The 20,568-nt window shown below is 39.6% G+C and overlaps 1 non-coding gene across 1 annotated transcript; it reads left to right on the top strand.

Moving 5' to 3' along the window:
* The first annotated feature begins 201 nt into the window (after positions 1-201).
* On the top strand, positions 202-309 carry LOC112768009 (small nucleolar RNA R71). The gene has a single exon (XR_003185448.1). It is a non-coding gene; the product is annotated as a small nucleolar RNA R71 (small nucleolar RNA).
* Positions 310-20,568: the final 20,259 nt, after the last annotated feature.

Raw genomic sequence — 20,568 nt, 5'->3', positions numbered from 1 at the left:
TTTCTTCTGATTTGTCCCATTATTCACAGGATTCCTTCCAGAAGTGTACATGAATTGGTTATTTGCAACCATTTCAATGAGTTCCTGAGCTTCTGCAGGCGTCTTCTTCAGATGAAGGGATCCTCCAGTAGAGCTATCCAATGACATCTTGGACAATTCAGACAGACCATCATAGAAGATACCTATGATGCTCCATTCTAAAAGCATGTCAAAAGGACATCTTCTGATCAATTGCTTTTATCTTTCCCAAGCTTCATAGAGGGATTCAACTTCCTTCTGTCTGAAGGTTTGGACTTCCACTCTAAGCTTGCTCAATTTTTGAGGTGGAAAGAATTTTGCCAAGAAGGCATTGACTAGCTTTTCCCAAGAGTTTAGACTTTCTTTAGTTTGTGAATCCAACCATGTTCTAGCTTTGTCTCTTACAGCAAAGGGAAAGAGCATAAGTCTATAGACCTTGGGATCAACCCCATTGGTCTTGACAGTGTCACAGATTTGCAAGAATTCAGCTAAGAACTGATGAGGATCTTCCAATGGAAGTCCATGAAACTTGCAATTCTGTTGTATTAGAGAAACTAGTTGAGGCTTAAGCTCAAAGTTGTTTGCTCCAATTGCAGGGATTGAGATGCTTCTCCCACAGAAGTCAGGAGTGGGTGCAGTAAAGTCACCAAGCACCTTCCTTGCATTGTTGGCATTGTTGTTGTTTTTGGCTGCCATGGCTTCTTCTTGTATGAAAAGTTCTGCTAGGTCCTCTATGGAGAGTTTTACTTTAGCTTCTCTTAGCTTTCTCTTCAAGGTCCTTTCAGGTTCTGGATCAGCTTCAACAAGAATGCCTTTGTCCTTGCTCTTACTCATATGAAAAGGGAGGAGAAGAAAATATGGAATCCTCTATGTCACAGTATAGAGATTCCTTGGGGTGTCAGAGGAAAATAAAAATAGAAGGATGAGGTAGAGAAGAGATAATTCGAACTTATCAAGAGAGATAGAGTTTGAATTGTTGATAATGGAGAGGTGTTAGTCCTTTAAATAGAAGGATGTGAGAAGAGGGGAAGAATTTTCGAAAATAAAGTAAAAGATTTTGAAATAATTAAGAGAAATTTTGAAAATGTGGTAAATGATTTTTGAAAACTAAGATTGGGAAAGAAATTAAGTGATTTTCGAAAAAGATTTCGAAATTAGAAATAAAAAAGATATGATTGAAACTAAATTTTGAAAAAGATGTGATTGAAAAGACATGATTGAGAAGATATGATTTAGAATCAAATTTAAAAGAAGAAAGTTTTTAAAATTAAAGTTGATTACCTGACCAACAAGAAATTAAAAGATATGATTCTAGAATTAAAACTTTTGATCCTTTCTTAATAGGCAAGTAATAACTTGAAAATTTTGAATTAAATTACTAATTGTAGCAAGGATTTTCGAAAATAGTAATAAATAAAAAAAATTGAAAAGAAATTGATTTTGAAAATATATGATTGAAAAGATATGATTTGAAAAAAAATTTGATTTTAAAAAATTATGAATATTTGAAAAAGATTTGAATTAAAAACAAAATTTTTCCTCTAGTGTCCTCCTGGCGTTAAACGCCCAGAATGGCATCCATTATGGCGTTTAATGCCCAAAATTTTGCCTTTTTGGGCATTTAACGCCCAGCCAGGTACCCTGGTTGGCGTTTTGAACGCCCAGCTTTTTCTGTGTAATTCCTCTGCTGAATGTTCTGAATCTTCAATTCTCTGTGTTATTGACTTGAAAAGACACAATTTTAAAAATTTTTTGAATTTTTAATGTTGAGACACAATAATAAAAAGGATGCAACGAAGATCAAATAAACAATGCATGCAAGACACCAAACTCAGAAGTTTGTATACTAAGGACTATAACAATTTAAAAATGCATGTAAAAAACAACAAAAGACACAAAATAAGAGAAATTAAAGATCAGAACATTGAAATCATCAAGAACAACTTGAAGATCAATGAAGAACATAATGCATATATTCTAAAAAATGCAAGAAGAGTAAAGACATGCAATTGACACCAAACTTAAAAATTGACATTAAGATACATAAAATATTTTTGATTTTTATGATTTTATAAATTTTTTTGTGATTTTTCAAAAATTATATGGAAAGGGAAATAAGGGGATTCAAAATTTTTAATGAGAATTCCAGGAATCATTGCAATGTTAGTCTAAAACAACGGTCCAGGAATTAGACATGGCTTACTAGCCAGCCAAGCTTTCAGTGAAAGCTTCAGTCCAAAACACTAGACATGGCCAATGGCCAGCCAAGCTTTAGCAGATCATTACTCTCAACAGCAAAATTGATTGAAATCAACAAGCCCTTGTGAGGATAAGTTGAAACCTCGGTCCAAAAGATTAGACATGGCTTCTTAGCCAGCCACACTTCAACAAATCATCTTGAAACCCTAGAATTCATTCTTAAAAACTCTGAAGAACAGAATAGAAATATTTTTGTATTTTTGAAAAAAAATTTTCGAAAATAAAAAGTAAAAAGCTTAAAATTAAAATAAAATTACCTAATCTGAGCAACAAGATGAACCGTCAGTTGTCCAAACTCGAACAATCCCCGGCAATGATGCCAAAAACTTGGTGCACAAAATTGTGATAATCAATGGCGCCAACAACTTGGTACGCACAATTGTAATCTTAACTTTTACCACAACTCCGCACAACTAACCAGCAAGTGCACTGGGTCGTCCAAGTAATAATCCTTACGTGAGTAAGGGTCGATCCCACGGAGACTGTCGGCTTGAAGCAAGCTATGGTCATCTTGTAAATCGTAGTCAGGCAGATTCAAATGGTTATGGAGGATTGATAATTGAAATATGAATAAAACATAAAATAAAGATAGAGATACTTATGTAATTCATTAGTAGGAATTTCAGATAAGCGTATGAAGATGCTTTGTTCCTTCTGAACTTCTACTTTCCTATTGCCTTCTTCCAATCATTCATTCTCCTTTCTATGGCAAGCTTTATGTTGGGCATCTCCGTTGTCAATAGCTACCTCTCGTCCTCTCAGTGAAAATGTTCCAAATGTGCTGCAACCGCACGGCTAATCATCTGTCGATTCTCAATCATGTTGGAATAGGATCTATTGATCCTTTTGCGTCTGTCACACGCCCAACACTCGCGAGTTTGAAGCTCGTCACAGTCATCCCTTCCCAGATCCTACTCAGAATACCACAGGCAAGGTTTAGACTTTCCGGACCTCAGGAATGGCCGCCAATAGTTCTAGCCTATACCACGAAGGTTTTAATCTTAGATTAGAAACCCAAGAGATACACAGTCAAGCTATATTGCAAGTAGAACAGAGGTGGTTGTCAGGCACGTGTTCATGGGTGAGAATGATGATGAGTGTCACGGATCATCATATTCATCAGGTTGAAGAACGAGTGTATATCTTAGAGAAGAAGTAGCGTGAATTGAATAAAAAAACAGTAGTACTTTGCATTAAATCATGAAGAACAGCAGAGCTCCACACCTTAATCTATGGTGTGTAGAAACTCCACCGTTGAAAATACATAAGAACAAAAGGTCTAGGCATGGCCGAGTGGCCAGCCTCCCAAAGCGTGAACATACAAGTTCCAAGATGAAAAGTATGGTCAAGTGTGTAAAATACAATAGCAGAAGGTCCTATTTGTAGAAAACTTGTAGCCCAGGGTTACAGAAATAAGTAATTAATGCAGAAATCTTCTTCCGGACCCACTTGGTGTGTGCTTGGGCTGAGCATTAAAGCTTTCACGTGTAAAGACTTTCTTGGAGTTAAACGCTAGCTTTTGTGCCAGTTTGGGCGTTTAACTCCAGCTTTTATGCCAGTTCTGGCATTTTGACGCCAGAATTTCTATGCTGACATTGAACGCCAGTTTGGGCCATCAAATCGTGGGCAAAGTATGAACTATTATATATTGCTGGAAATCCCAGGATGTCTACTTTCCAACACAAGTGAAAGCGCGCCAATTGGGCCTCTGTAGCTCCAGAAAATCCACTTCAAGTGCAGGGAGGTCAGAATCCAACAGCATCTGCAGTCCTTTTTCAGCCTCTGAATAAGATTTTTGCTTAGGTCCCTCAATTTCAGCCAGAAAATACCTAAAATCACAGAAAAACACACAAACTCATAGTAAAGTCCAGAAATGTGATTTTTATTTAAAAACGAATAAAAATATAATAAAAACTAATTAAAATATACTAAAAACATACTAAAAACAATGCCGAAAAGCGTATAAATTATCTGCTCATCAAGCTACTAAACCAATTCAAAGCCCAAAATGGAACATCACTCATCATATAAACATCACACAACGGCAAAGATAAGGAAAAGAATGACAAAAGATCTATTAACGCAAGTTAAACTCAAATTCAACATCCATGGAAAAATAAGGAAAAAAGAAAAAGTAAGCAAACAAAAAGCAAGAAACATCATCATGCAAGTAAAAGAGGAACTAAGCAAAGCAATAAGAAGCATCTAACTAGAAGAAATAATGCAAGGGAAAATGGAAGAAGGGGAACCTTGAGAAGTATGAAGGAACAAGGTTGAATCTTCTTTTGTGAAGATGAGAAAGAAAATAGAAGAAGTGTAGTGCCACCGGAAAAGGTAGTTGTCACCGATGAGTGGCCGGAGACAGTGGTGGTGGACTGTGGAAGAAGAAGAAGAGAAGGGAAATGATGGAGGAAGAAGGAAAAGAAACTAAGGAAGAAAAGGGGTTGAGAGAAAGAAAACAGAACAAGGCACGAAGTTATAAAACTGATTCGCGCAACTGGCACGCGCGCGCAGGGTGCGCTAGCGCGTCGGTGAGGGTGTTAGCAGAGGACGCGTGCAGGTCAGTAGTACGCGCGCGCGAGGGAAGTTGTGCCTCTGGCACAGAAGTGGCAAAAAGTTGGCCTAAGTCTCTGGTTTTTGTACCAGAGTTGGTGAGTGATGCAGGCGCGCGGACGCACACCTTGCGCGGACGCGTGCTTGAGAGATTTCGCGACTGGTGCGGACGCGCACAACGCGCGGACGCTTTAGTTTTGGCATAAGGTTGGCCCAATTGTGGTACAACTCTCTGGATTTTGTACCAGAGAGTCCACATATCTCCATCGGCGCGCGCGCGCACTGTGCGCTTGCGCGTCGATGGTTGAATTGCAATGGTGCGCGCAGGCGGCAAGTACGCGAACGCATGGGTGCCTGGCGCGAGTTGGGCACAAAGTGGGCATGACTCTCGGGTATTCGGCCCAAGAGTTGGGATTGTGCCACCGGCGTGCACGCACACTGTGCGCTGGCATGTCGGTGCCCATTTTCAAAGAATTTTTTTGTTTTCTTTATCTTTTTTCACATCCTATCTATATGAACATCCTATCTATCCAACAAAATCAACAAAGCTAGCATTCTTATGCACTCAATCAATCATCAAGATATCACAAAATTCACAAGAAATTAAGGATATAAATAAGATGGTATAAACAAAGAAGATCTTACCACGGTGGGGTGCCTCCCACCAAGCACTTTTCTTTAACGTCCTTAAGTTAGACGGTCCTTTTCTTAAGCTTCCTCTCTCCTTGGTGCATCCTCCAATAGGTACACCTCTAGCTCTTTTGGGGGCTTGCAACCATGATACTTCTTCACTCTATGTCCATTCACTTTGAAAGTTGCTTCACTCTTGGGATCAAACAATTCCACCACTACGTAGGGCTTTATCTCCTTCACCTTGAAAGGTCCTTCCAATCTAGAGCGGAGCTTGCCAGGCATAAATCGGAGCCTTGAGTTGTAGAGGAAGACCTCATCACCTTTTTTAAAGTCCTTCTTCCGGATGTGATGGTCATGGAATGCTTTAGTCTTTTCCTTATAAATTCGGGCATTTTCATATGACTCGTTCCTCAAACACTCAAGCTCCTCTAGTTGTAACTTCCTAGCTTCACCCACCTTGGCAAAATCCATGTTGTACTGCTTTACCGCCCAATAGGTTCGATGCTCAATCTCCACTGGAAGGTGGCATGCCTTACCATAGACGATTCGAAAAGGACTCATCCCTATCGGAGTCTTGTAGGCCGTTCTATACGCCTATAGTGCATCTCCTAACCGGAGGCTCCAATCCTTTCTTTGTGGATTGACCACTTTCTCCAAGATTATCTTGATTTACCGGTTGGACACTTCCACTTGTCCATTTGTTTATGGATGATAAGCAGTAGCAACCTTATGCGACACTCCATAGTACTTGAGCAATGCTTCTACTTTCCTATTACAAAAGTGGGATCCTTGGTCGCTCACAATTGCTCGTGGCGATCTATAACGGCATACGATGTGATTCCTAATGAAAGAAACAACAGCATTGGCGTCGTCAAGGCAGGTAGGTATGGCCTCTACCCACTTTGACACGTAGTCAACCGCTAACAGAATATACAGATACCCACTAGAGTTGGAAAACGGTCCCATAAAGTCAATGCCCCATACACCAAATATCTCACAGAACAATATAGGTTGTTGAGGCATTTCATCCCTTTGGGATGCGTTTCCTGACCTCTGACACTGATGGCAAGACACACATAACTGGTTAGCATCTTTGAATAAGGTTGGCCACCAGAATCCACAATTTAACACTTTTTTAGCGGTCTTTTGTGGGCCAAAGCGGCCACCACATTCGGACGAATGGCAAGCTTCAAGAATACGTTGGAATTCAGACTCCGGGACACATCTTCGAATTACTTGGTCCACGCCCCTCTTCCATAAGTGAGGGTCATCCCAAATATAGTATTTGGAATCACTCCTCAACTTGTCCCTTTGGTTTTTCGAAAAGTTGGGAGGGAAGATTTTCGCAACCAAGTAGTTTGCCATTGGGGAAAACCAAGGAACGTTATCCGATACAGCATGCAAACTATCCAATGGGAATGAGTCATTGATCAGAAATGGATCAATTTTTAAATTCTCAATGCGGCTTAAATGATCCGCAACCAGGTTTTGAGATCCACTCCGGTCCCTAATCTCAATGTCGAATTCTTGCAAAAGCAAGATCCAACGTATGAGTCTAGGCTTTGACTCATTCTTTGTCAATAAGTACTTTAAAACTGCATGATCCATGTATACCATTATCTTTGATCCTAGCAAATAAGATCTGAATTTATCTAAAGCATGAACAATAGCTAGGAGTTCTTTTTCAGTAGTGGTATAGTTGGATTGTGCTGCATCTAATGTCTTAGAAGAGTAAGCAATGACATAAGGGAGTTTACCATCGTGCTGTGCAAGCGCGGCACCTACAGCATGGTTTGACGCATCGCACATTATCTCAAATGGCAACGTCCAGTTGGGGCCTCGCACAATTGGTGCCGTGGTAAGAACTCTCCTTAGCTCTTCAAAAGCTTTCATACATTCACTGTCAAACTCAAAATCCACATCTTTTTGGAGTAGACGCGACAATGGCAAAGAAATCTTGCTGAAATCTTTGATAAAGCGCCTATAAAATCCTGCATGTCCCAAAAACGAGCGGACCTCCCTCACAGATGAGGGGTGAAGCAAGGTGGTGATAACATCGACCTTGGCCGGGTCTACAGAAATGCCTTCATGAGATACTACATGTCCTAACACTATACCTTGTTGTACCATAAAGTGACATTTTTTAAAAATTTAAGACAAGGTTAGTGTCAACACATCTAGCCAAGACCTTGGCCAAGTTCTCTAAACAAAAATCAAATAAAGTACCATAAATGCTGAAGTCATCCATAAAGACTTCCAAACAATTTTCCATTAGATCGGAGAAAACACTCGTCATGCACTGCTGAAAAGTAGCGGGTGCATTACATAGTCCAAATGGCATTCTTTTATAGGCAAAGGTGCCAAACGGACAAGTAAATGTGGTCTTCTCCTGATCTTCAGGAGCAATATGTATTCGGAAGTAGCCAGTAAATCCATCAAGAAAGTAGCAGTGAGATTTACCTGCCAAGCGGTCTAGCATCTGATCGATGAAGGGTAAGGGGTAATGGTCCTTCCGTGTAGCGGCGTTCAATCTTCTGTAGTCAATACATACTCGCCACACATTTTGTACTCTTTTAGTAACCATTTCACCGTCGTCCTTCTTGACCGTTGTGATGCCTGACTTCTTGGGAACAACCTGAACTGGGCTCACTCACTCACTGTCGGAGATTGGGTATATGATATCCGCATCCAGTAATCTGGTGACCTCTTTCTTCACTACATCGAGGATGGTTGGGTTGAGCCTCCTTTGCGGTTGCCTAACCGGCCTAGCTCCATCTTGGAGAAATATCCTATGCATGCATTTGCGGGGGTCAATTCCTACAATATCCGCTAGGCTCCATCCTATTGCTTTCTTGTACTTTCTTAAAACATCTAGGAGCTTTTCCTCTTCTTCACTTGAAAGTTCACTAGCAATAATGACCGAAAACCTTTGGTTATCCTCTAAGAAAGCATACTTCAAATGGGACGGAAGGGGCTTCAGTTCACCTTTTGTCTCAAGCTGAGGTTCCTTTTCATCAAGCTCATGGGGCTCATTCTTGACAACTTCCTCATGTTCATCCTCTTGGTCATCCGTTTCTTCAACAATGGGGTAGCACAACTTGTCATGGTCTTCTTCTTGCACTTCCGCTACCATTTCATCAATTACATCACATCGGAGCACGGAATGTTCTTCGGGAGGATGTTTCATAGCTTCCTCTAAATTGAACTTGATAATCTTGTCTCCAACCCCAAAGGAATATATGTCGGTGAAGGCATCCAACTTGAATTTGGAGGTTTTGAGGAAGGGTCTACCAAGTAGAATAGAGAATGAGCTTCTATTTTCTGCTGGAGGCAATTCAAGGATGTAAATATCAACCAGAAAAACCAAATCCTTAATTGCCACGAGTACATCTTCTGCTATTCCCATCACTGTGATCGCACTTTTATCGGCCGAGGCAAACCCCGCCGCCAACTTCTTTAATGGAGCTAAATTCTACCGCACATAGATAGAAAGTGGCATGATGCTTACACAAGCTCCCAAGTCACACATACAATCATGAAAAGTGTGTCCACCAATACGACAAGACACTAAGCACGGTCCAAGGTCACCACATTTCCTTGGAATAGGTTCCATCAAGGAAGAAACTTAACTACCCAAGGATAATGTCTCCAATTCTCCTATCATATCCTTATGTGTACACAAGTTTTTAAAAAATTTTGCATACTTTGGAATTTGTTGAATAGCATCAAGAAGTGGTATAGTTACCTCAACCTTTTTGAACACTTGAAGCATGTTCAAATCAAATTCTGGTGTTTTCTTCGCCTTCTTCACCATGGAAGGGAATGGAATAGGAATGGACTCATCCACTATAGCTTTTCTCTTGGGTTCCTTGAGGTTTACTCCTTCTTCCTCATGCCTTTTGTCTACCACCTCTTCTTCATGTGGAGCTTCAACAACTACCTCTTCCTCATGAATATCTCCCATGACCCTTGGAGGTATCTCCTCTAATGTAGTACCCGACCGTAGAATGATGGCGTTGAGACCGCCTCTTGGGTTTGGTTGGGGTTGGGATGGAAGGTTAGAGGAACTTGAGGGTTGGTTGGTGTTGTTATTGGGGGTTGGTGGTTGGTTTGACATGTTCATTTTTGAAAGCATGTTGGTGAGGTTAGCCAATTGAGTATTCAAGGCATCGAATTGAGCCTTGTTGCTCTCATCTCGTTTTTCCATGGCGGCTCTAAGCTCATCAACTTGATTGTTGGAAGATGGAGGAGTTTGGTTTTGGTTTTGTTGTCTATGGTGTGGTGCTTGGTACTTGGTGTAGTTATTTTAGTTTTGGTTGGAGTGGCCTTGGTTGGCTTGGTAGTTGGTGTTGTTATGGTGGTATTCGGATGGAGATTGGTTGTTGTTGTAATAAGAAGGAGAGTTATTCCACCTTTGGTTTTGATTGCTCCCTTGTGCATTATCCCTCCACCCTTGATGTTGATTACCACCTTGATGGTAATTGTTTTGACCTTGAGGAGGGTAGGGTGGACGGTTGTTGTAATTTACATTGGCTACCATAAGAGCATATTCCTCTTGAATTTGATGGCATTAGTCGGTGTAATGTGTGGTGCTAGAGCACAAACCACAAATCCTGGGAGGGCCTTCAAGCTAAGCAACCGGAGGTGGGGCTTGGATGGCTTGTATGGAGTAGTATTCCTTTTGATCCTTTTGGATTTGTGTAAGGATGGTGGTCATATCCCCAAGTGCTTTGGCTAGACTTGATTCGGAAGGGGATGGTTCTACCACACTCTTGAGAGGGTTACTTCTCACCCTTGTGTGTTGTGTAGCTTCGGCAACATCCTTTATCAAATTCCAAGCTTCTCCCTCCATTTTGTTTTTCGAAAGGGAACCACCATTAGAAGCAGTGAGCAATCTTCTATCTTCCGCACAAAGACCTACGGTAAAGTAGCTAATGAGCAAGTGAGTGGTCATTCTGTGGTATGGAAATGACTCCAATAGCCTCTTGAACCGAGACCAATACTCGTACAAACTCTCTTGGTTTCTTTGAATTATACCCGAAATCTCTTTCCGGATGTAGTCGGTCTTCTCCGGTGGGAAGAACTTATCAAGAAACTCTTTTCTCAAGAAATCCCAATTAGTCACAATCTCATCCGGTAGCGTATAAAACCATGTTTTTGCTTGCCCTTCAAGAGAGAAAGGGAAGGCAAAAACCATGATAGCCACCTCATCGGCTCCATGCCTTCGAGTCGTAGAACAAGCAACTTGAAAATCCTTCAAATGTCGGATGGGGTCTTGACCCGGCAACCCATGATACTTAGGAAGTAGATTTATCAAGCTACTCTTCAACTCGAAGTTTGGATCAAGGTTAGGGTACCTTGCTTGCAACGGCTGAAGAATGATATCCGGAGCTCCTTGCTCATGCAAAGTGATCTAGCGTGGCTCCGCCATGTGTGGCTCACCTGTAGGATGCAAAGATGTATTAGTAGTGCCAACAGAAGAATAGGAAGTAGTGGACTCCAAGTCACTCTCGGTGACGTCTAGTGATTCGGTATTTTCCTCAAGAGAGGCCGAGGTACTAGGCGTATAGTCCAACCGCCGTCTAGCTTGCCGAGTCTATAACAAAGTTCTTTCAATTTTGGGATCAAAAATCAGCTAAGCTAGAATTCGGTTGAGACCGAGTCGTCAAACTTGAGAGTCATAGCACAAATGTAAAAGAAATCTAAACTATAGCTATGTATTGAAAGAAGTAAACTATATACAATATTCACATATTCACATAACCAATATCAAGGCATATGTTGCAACCATTCCCCGACAACGGCACCAAAAATTTGATGGTGTCCCAAGGGTGTATTGGTAAAGATTTTCTTCAATAAAATCGCGTTGCAAGTATAGCTCTACCAACAACAATCCTCATGTATCAAATTTAGAAGAGGGATTTGGTTGTCACAAGTTCAACCCCAATAGAAATAACCGAAGTATTCAAACCTCGGATCGTCTCACAAGGAATGGGCAAACATGTGCTTCAACATTGGTTAGAAATTCGGGGTTGTGAGTTATGAGCATGAAAATAAATGGGAATCTTAACAAGCAAGTAATCTCAAATTGCAAGAAACTAATTCAATTAACTAAGCAAAACATGAGCAATTCCAATGAACAAGTAATATTCCACTTAATTCTATTCTAAACCAAACAAGTAACTATAACTAAGACAAATAATTGAGAATTTTAGTTTTCAAATATGAATAATAAAAGCAACTCTTGGCTAGGCATGGGAATTGGGGTCACCATCCTTATCTAACAACCATATCTTGACAATTATGAGGAACCAAGCTCATTAAGTCTACTTCCAAAAGTCTTAAGTATGTAAGATCTACTCCTAGACTTGAAGTACATCAAATGGCTTTGATCACATCAACCCATAAGTCCCAACCTACCTACTAATTAGATTTGTAGTGGGTTGGCGTCAATGAGTATCAAATTGATCACCAAGGGTTCTCAAATCACCAATTCATTGAGACCCAATGACTCAAGTTTACCAAATTTCCTTGGCCTAGGCCAAGAGTGAAGAAGACTACTCCATAATCAAAGTAAACAATTCATCGAACACATGGTAAGCATTAACAAAAGACATGATCAAAATAGCAATTAAATTGAAATCTACAAGTACCCACTCGCAATTATCAACATACAATCATCAAAACAACAAAATTAAATATAGAAATCATCAATGCAACATCAACAAGTCAAGATTCACAACATTCATGAAATGGGTATAAAATGACAATTAATAAGGATTCATAAAACTATCACTAGATATAAGCAAAATTGTAACAAGGAATTCAAATTGAGCAATTAAAACTAGCAATTAACAAGATCCAATTCACAATCTAACAAAGGAAGATCAAATTAAAACTAGATCTAGAGAGGAATAAGGGTTTTCTCAAAAAACTAGCTAAAATTGTGTCTTAGTGTAAAAATGATTGATCTCCCTTTTCCCACTAGCATCCTTGGGTCTTTTCCATGCAGAAATAGCTTGAAATTGGGCCTGATGAGCCTCAGAAATTGCCAGGCACGATTTCCTTTAATGAGGTCACGTACAGCTTCCCACGCACGCGCGCCATGCGTGCGCGTGTGCCGATTGCTTTTCCGATCCATGCGTGTGCGCCAAGTGCGCATGCGCATCGATAGGAATCTTCTGATCCCCGCGAATGCGTCCATCCCTGCGCACCGCTTCCAGCCACCTCATCCACGCGTGCGCGTGGAGTGCACGGGCGTGCCAATGCTGCTTCTTCCAAGATTTTAATTCTTCATGTTCTTCCCTTTTTGTACATGCTTTCTTCCTCTCTTCTAGGTCATTCCTACCCTATAATTCCTGAAATTGCTTAACAAATACATCACGGCATCGAATGGCAATAGAAGAGGATTAAAATATGGCAATTTTAAGGCAAAATAAGCATATTTTCCATCATGGAGCAATATTGGGAAGTGAACACAAAATCATGCATTTCTTGCGAATAAGTGTGAGAAATATTGATAAAATCCCCCAAAATAAGCACAAGATAAACCACAAAATCGGGGTTTATCAGGCATCAATGCCATCACTTTGAGGTCCGGAACCACACTGCAAGAGAGGAACCAAGAGGAGCCAAGCCCACAATAGAGGACTTGGTTGTAGTGGAAGATGCTGAAGAAGAAGAGGAAGTACAAGGCAAGGTTGAAGCAGAAGTAGCTCAGCCAAGGAATGGAGCACCAAAAGATGCAGAAGCTGCAAGTGGCACCATTCCTATTCCATTTCCACACCTTGCAAGGAAGTCTAGAAAGCAGATGAAACTTGATCCCAAAATGGTAGAAATTTTCAAAAAGGTTGAGGTAACTGTTCGCCTTTTTGATGTTATTCAACAAGTACCTAAATATGCAAAGTTTCTGAAAGATTTATGCACACATAAAGACAAAATTAATGAATTAGAAACTATTCCTTTATGTAGTTCTATATCTACTTTAATGGGAGGTATACCTGAAAAATGTAGTGATCCAGGTCCATGCATGGTTAACTGTACCATTGGAGGTGTAATATTTTCTGACTGCATGTGTGATTTAGGAGCGTGTGTTAGTATAATTCCATTGTCTGTATATGATGCTTTGAGGCTCCCTCCCTTAAAAAGGTTGGCAGCTCGTTTTGTGTTAGCAGATTAAAGCATTATTACAATAGTTGGAATTGTTGAAGATGTAATAGTGAGCATTAAGGGGCTCAAATTTCCCATTGACTTCTATATCTTGGAAATGCCCCCTAATGACTGATAAACCACTATTTTATGGTTTATCTTGTACTCAATTGAGTGGATTTTATCAATTCTTTCCCAACTTATTCATACTATTTGCATAGTTTTACATTTGCCTTCCTAATTATGTGCTTTGATTGAAAACATGCTTCTTTGGTCTTAAGTTCCCTATGTTTAATCCTCTCTTATTACCATTAGATGCCTTGATATGTGTGTTAAGTGATTTCAGAGATTACAGGGAAGGAATGGCTCAGAGGATGGAAAGGAAGCATGCAATAGTGGAAGGAATACAAGAAGTTGGAGAAATTGCTAAGCTGTCCAACCTGACCTCTTCACACTCAAACGGCTATAACTTTATCTACAGAGGTCCAAACGATGCGGTTCTAGTTGCACTGGAAAGCTAACGTCTGGGGGTTCGATTTGATAGATAACATACCAAGGTTGCTCTGAGGCTAAGCGACGCGACCGCGTGCTACATGCGGCCGCGTCGTAGTGACAAAAAATCAGCGTGTTTGAATTCGCAACCAGCGAATTCTGGGCTGTTTCTGACCCAGTTGCGGCCCAGAAAATACAGATTAGAGGCTATAAAGTGGGAGAATGCATCCATTCATAAGGACAAGCTCTCATATTCACAATTTCAGGAGTAGATGTAGTTTTTAGAGAGAGAGGTTCTCTCCTCTCTCTTAGGATTAGGATTTAGGATTTCTCTTAGTTTTAGGAGTGGCTTTCAATCCCAGGTTCTTTATTTTTATTTATTTTCCCTATTTAATTTATGAACCCTTCCATGTTACATATAATTTTCTTAATTAATGTTATTTGAGGTATTTCAGATTTAAGATTGCTTTGCTCTGTTTAAGATTGCTTTCAATTTAATTTAGATATTTTTTCTCCCTTTTGGCTTTGGTCAAGTGATTGGTAATACTTGAGTTATCAAACTCAGCAAGTGATTGAAATTGGCAGATTCTGCTTGAGCTAGGATTGCTCTAAGGCTAGTCTCTCCACAAGAGTTGACTAGGACTTGAGAATCAAGCCAATCAGTCCACTCAACCTTCCTTTGCTTAGTAAAGGCTCACCAAGTGGGATTAAAACCCAATTCTCTTCACACCTGATAAGGATAACTAGGATAGGATCTCCAAGTTTTCATACCTTGCCAAGAGTTTATTTTATAGTTATTTATTTATTTTATTCTTCTTATGCAACATACTGCTCCCTAATTTCTAAAACCCCTAATTTACAAACTCATAACCAATAATAAGAACATACCTCCCTGAAATTCCTTGAAAAGACGACTCGAGGTTTAAATACTCGGTTATCAATTTTAAAAGGGGTTTGTTACTTGTGACAACCAAAATGTTTGTATGCAAGGACTTTTGAAGTTTTAGAAACTATACTTGCAACGAGGATTTATCTGCAAATTTCTAGACCACGCAAAAGTTCCTCTCGTCAAAATGGCGCCGTTGCCGGGGAATTGCAAACGTGTGCCTTATTATTGGTTATTTTAAATATTTTATTTTTGCTTGTTTATTTATTTTTTTTTTTTATTTTTGCTTTTTCTTAAGTTAAGAGGTTGTTGGTTTTTATTTTATCTTATCTTATTTCAAAATTCAAATTTATAAATTTTCAAATTTCAATTTTCAAAAATTCAAAATTCAAAAATTTAAAATTCAAAATTTCAAAATTTAATTTTCAAATTCAAAAATTTAAATAACCTTTTAATTTAATTTTTTTTATTTTTATTTTTAAATTTTATTTGCTACTATGAACTCTCATGCCTTTGGCTATGAGTCTGGTTACAATTATGTTGCAGGAAGAAGAAATTACAATGAGAACAGGCATCAAAGTTGGAACAATCAAAGATGGGAGGAGCCACAAGGATTTGATCAACCCTCATGGCAACAACCACCTCCAATGGACTATCAACAACCACCACCATATGCCTATAAACCCTCTCCTCAACATGACTTTGGACCACCATACACACAAGCCCCACATCCACCATACCAACCACCCTATGAACCAAATGAACCCTCCTATCCACCCCAAACCTCCATGGAGAAAGCACTTACTGATCTAAACGTTACTATACAAGCTCTTGTCGCCCAAATCAGACCACCAAATACCTTCAACAATCAACCCTCAAGCTCTAGTGCACTTCCTTTTCAACCACAGAATGATCTCTCCATCCCATCACCACCATCCATGGAAGAGCACCCACATCCATCAATCCAAGAGCAACATGATCTCAATGATGCTATTGACATGGAACAAGAGAGAAGGGATCATCTTCGCGAATCCATACTTCATAAGGAGCTAGAGGAGGCCCTAAAGGTGAAGGTAGTAAAAACCCTTGAAGTCGAAGGAGTGGTTGAAGAATTAGTGAAGGTAGAATCAAGGGATCATCTCAAGGAAGCAGTGGATCGATTTCATGCAACTCTATATCAACTAAATCAAGCGATAAGTCAATTAGGTTCCCGACGCTCGGACACTCAAAGTGCTCCCATGGCTTCATGTGGGCAATCTAATGAAGAACGTAGCATGAAGGAGATATTAGAAACTCCAGTGGACAGTACGGAACATGACTTTGTACTGGAACAAGTGGAGGAAGCTGTAATTATCGAAGAAGAAGAAGTGGTTGCAGACTTAGGAGATGCTGAACCTCCATGGGAAAGTCAGGTTATAGAACCTCCTTCCAAAGCGATTGAAATTGATGCTGAGGAGGGTGTACAACCTCCAAGGCATATCATGATTAAGAACTTGGAAGAGATCAATCAAGAGATGGAGATTAAAGAAGAAGAAGCACAACCTCCCATGCCCTTGGTAAGTAATGAAGAAGAGATTGAATTGGAAGAAAGCTACCAAGAGGAAGAGGATGAAATTAAAGAAGCTTGTAAAGACGTGGAAGTTGTCAAAGAGCACAAGGGAGTGGAGCTTGGAATCACCTTGCCAAAGTTATTGGAGACCCCTCCCCCTAAGTTGCCATCATCCTTCACAACATTCAAGTGGGTAAAATTCATATCCCTTAGCTTTCTAATTCCACTTGAATATGGGCTACTGGAGATGGATGGTCAACTTAGAACTCTTTGTGGCATTAAGAGTAAGAGGAAGATGGTCAGTGGTAAGAACTATCCTGCAAGGTTCATTATGGTTGGAAGCTTAAAGTTTAAACGCAAAGGTTGGTGTAAAGCTCAATTGAATGGGTCTAGGAAGTTGTTTGGACGCTTCAGTGAGAATTCTAAAGCTGAACCACCCGGATGGAATCATGATAATCAACTTGAAGACGGGTGCAAAAGCAAGATTTGGGACCCCGAAATTCATTCCAACAATCAACACTCTTGGGGCCTTGTCACTTGCTTTAACTTACTTGAAGGCTTTCTGTGCCTAGTTTGGGATCCCAGAGGCTATTGGAATTACAAAAATTGGTGGAGATTCCTGGATGAATACAAGCATAAGCCACCATAACAAGGAGCTCACCAAATGTCCAACTTAAGGACTTTAACTAAAAGTGTTAGGTGGGAGACAACCCACCATGGTATGATCGTTTCTTTTTCAATTTTATTTCATGTTGTTTGTTTTTATTTTATTTTAATTTTCATTGAACCTGGAAGTTTTCATAGCATTCACATTAAGCATTGCATTCTGTATATTGCATTAAAAAGAAAAAAAGAAGCACGCACGCGACACAGTAGCGTCGCTGACGCGTCCGCGTCACCAGTGCAATGGGAAGAAAAGAAAACAAACAGAAAGTCACGCGAGAGCATGGCTGGAGGCGTGCCAATGGCACAAATCGTCCCATGCGACCGCATCGCTGATGTAACCGCGTCATATGGGAATAATGGCCTCCCACGCGACCGCGTGCCCCACGCGGCCGTGTGACCAAGATTTCGACGTCAAAGTGGTGCACACCCGAAAGTTGTGCGAGAGTGGTGCTGGATTGGTGCTGAACGCATAATCCTTCCCGCGCAGCCGCATGACTCACGCGACCACGTCATATTCCTTTAAAGCCCACTCACGCGATCGCATGCCCTATGCGATCGCGTCACTTAAAATTTGGCACTAATATGATTTTAAACAGAGAGTTGTGCGAGCGCGAGGCTGCCTTCGCGCCAGTAGCATGAATTGTGTCACGCGACCGCGTGACCGACGTGACCGCATCAGTCAGTTTAAGCACAAGCCACGCGACCGCGTGCCCCACGCGACCGCGTGCCCCACGCGACCGCGTGCCCCACGCGACCGCGTGCCCCACGCGACCGCGTCGCTTGCGCCGCACAGCTTATCCTAATTTGCCAAATATCTTATCTTTTTTTCCCCAATCCTAATTTTTCCTCCCTCCTTTTCTTACTTACTTCTTCTCCCTTTCTTTCCCTTCTCATTCTTCTTATCTTTCATTTTATTTTACTTAATTTATTTGCATACATTCATTCATAGCATTATTTTCATTGGTGTTAGAAATTTATTTGGGTCATTATTTTCTATATTCTTGTAGATTTTTATATTGTTTGACAATTAATATTACTTTCTTAAAGGGTGGCTTGCATGTTCTATCTTATATTTCCCATAACATATTTACCATGCATGCTATGTGTTTGTGAAAAAGCCCGTATGGCATTGAACACTATTTTAAATTATTCTACTACTAATGCCTGTTGTTTTTCACAAAATCCCTTTCATGCTTTATGATTAAATATAATTGTCAATACAAACAAATTATTAGTTTGAAAGACTTGGTAATCTAATTTGTACATTGAATGCTTGATCTATGCTACTCATGCCTTTGCCTGCATGCCAATAAACATCTTGCATTTAATTGTCATTACATGCACTTACTATATTTCCATTGATGAACTTTTCACATGTATTCATGACCATGTGTTAATGTCATTCTTCTTTATTGTGCATTGATTACCACTTTTCCTGTTCTATTTCTTGCTCTGACCCTCAATTTTACAAAGTCACTTTCTTTTTTCCTTTTCAGGATGGCCACCAAGAAGAGTGAACAGAAAGCTACTCCCAAACCACCGGCAAGGAAAGGAACAAAAAGAACCCCAGCTGAGGAACCACAACCCGTCCACTTGTACATCTCAGTATGCACCGAGGATGGAGCAATCTTTAAGTGTGGGGAGGTCGATACCGATCTCCATGGGTTAGTACTTTCTTGTCTCAACACCAATGTTTAAATTTTTTTTGTAGATTAGTTGTTGCATTTGCATGTTTGTTTGATTTTTTTGCATATTTTACCACTTGGTTGAAGTAATATTTTCTTTTTCAAGAAACCTTTTTAAAGAGCATTTCACTAATAAAATTTTTTGTTACACTTGTTTGAAGAAATATTATAATGGAACATGGTCTAGAGCTCGAAGACACGAAACCCATGAGATTTTTGAGCCTAATTGATTGGTTGCATTTTATCAACTAATAATTTATTTTTGATGTGTGTTTTTCTCTCTAAAATTGTGATCTTTGTCTTGCTTGATTCTATATTTCCATGGTTTGATGTATGCATACACTTACATGATTGAGGCCTTTATTTCACTAAGCTTACATACCCATATGGCCTTACCTTTTCATTATTCTTTGCAAACCAATGTTGAGCCTATTTTACCCCTTTGTTCTTTACTTTAGCACATCATTAACTCTAAGCGGAAAACAATAATGTCCTTAATTTGAATCCTTAGTTAGCTTAGACTAGTGAGAGTGCTCATAAATTAAGTGTGGGGAAGTGAATTTGGAAACATTTGGTTTGAGAATTGAGTATGTTAGAATTTTCTGAAAATGTGAAAAAAAAATGTTTAGGACATGATTCGTGCATCCAAAAATTTAATCGTATGCATTGAGAAAAATAAAAGAAAAAAAATATGTATATAAAAAAAAGGAAAAAGAGCAAATAAGAAAAAGGGGACAAAATGCCCCAAAGTAAATGTTGAAAATAATGCATATGTACTGTACTTGAAATTAGAATGCATGAATATGTGGAAAACATGGTTAATGGATGGTTAGATATTGTATTATGATTACATGGATTGTCTACAGTTAGGTGGAAAGTTTAAGTTAATTAAGGATTCAGATTTTAGTCCACTTGGCCAAATACAATCCTACCTTGACCCTAACCCCATTACAACCCTTTAAAGACCTCTTGATATGTGTATCTGTGCATTAAATTTATGTTGATTGTTAGATGAAGAGCAAGCCTTAGAAAGCAAGGTTAGTGGAAAATTGAGAGAATCGAACCTAAAACACTTGAGTGATTAGAGTGTATACACTACCAGTGAGGGTTCGATGCTCAATTCCTTGTTCCCTGCTTTCATGAGCTATTTTCTTCTTGCAAGTCTATTTGTACTTCATTTTCATGATTTGAATTAGTGAAATCCAGTTCATATTTCTTCTTAAAGGATTTGTTTACTTTTAACTAAGTAGGTAGAATCATTTTGCATATAGTTGCATTTCATACATTCTATCATTCCTCTTCATTCTTTATAGCTTCTCTTGAGCTTAGCATGAGGACATGCTATTGTTTAAGTGTGGGGAGGTTGATAAACCACTATTTTATGGTTTATCTTATGCTCAACTGAGTGGATTTTATCAATTCTTTACCCACTTATTCATACTATTTGCATGGTTTTACATTTGCCTTCCTAATTATGTGCTTTGATTGAAAACATGCTTCTTTGGTCTTAAGTTCCCTATGTTTAATCCTCTCTTATTACCATTAGATGCCTTGATATGTGTGTTAAGTGATTTCAGAGATTACAGGGTAGGAATGGCTCAGAGGATGGAAAGGAAGCATGCAAAACTGGAAGGAATACAAGAAGTTGGAGAAATTGCTAAGCTGTCCAGCCTGACCTC

Source organism: Arachis hypogaea, chromosome 17 (assembly GCF_003086295.3).
Source record: "Arachis hypogaea cultivar Tifrunner chromosome 17, arahy.Tifrunner.gnm2.J5K5, whole genome shotgun sequence".
Taxonomy (NCBI): domain Eukaryota; kingdom Viridiplantae; phylum Streptophyta; class Magnoliopsida; order Fabales; family Fabaceae; genus Arachis; species Arachis hypogaea.
The sequence above is the reverse complement of the archived record's forward strand: the minus strand, read 5'-3'. Positions and strand labels throughout refer to the sequence as shown.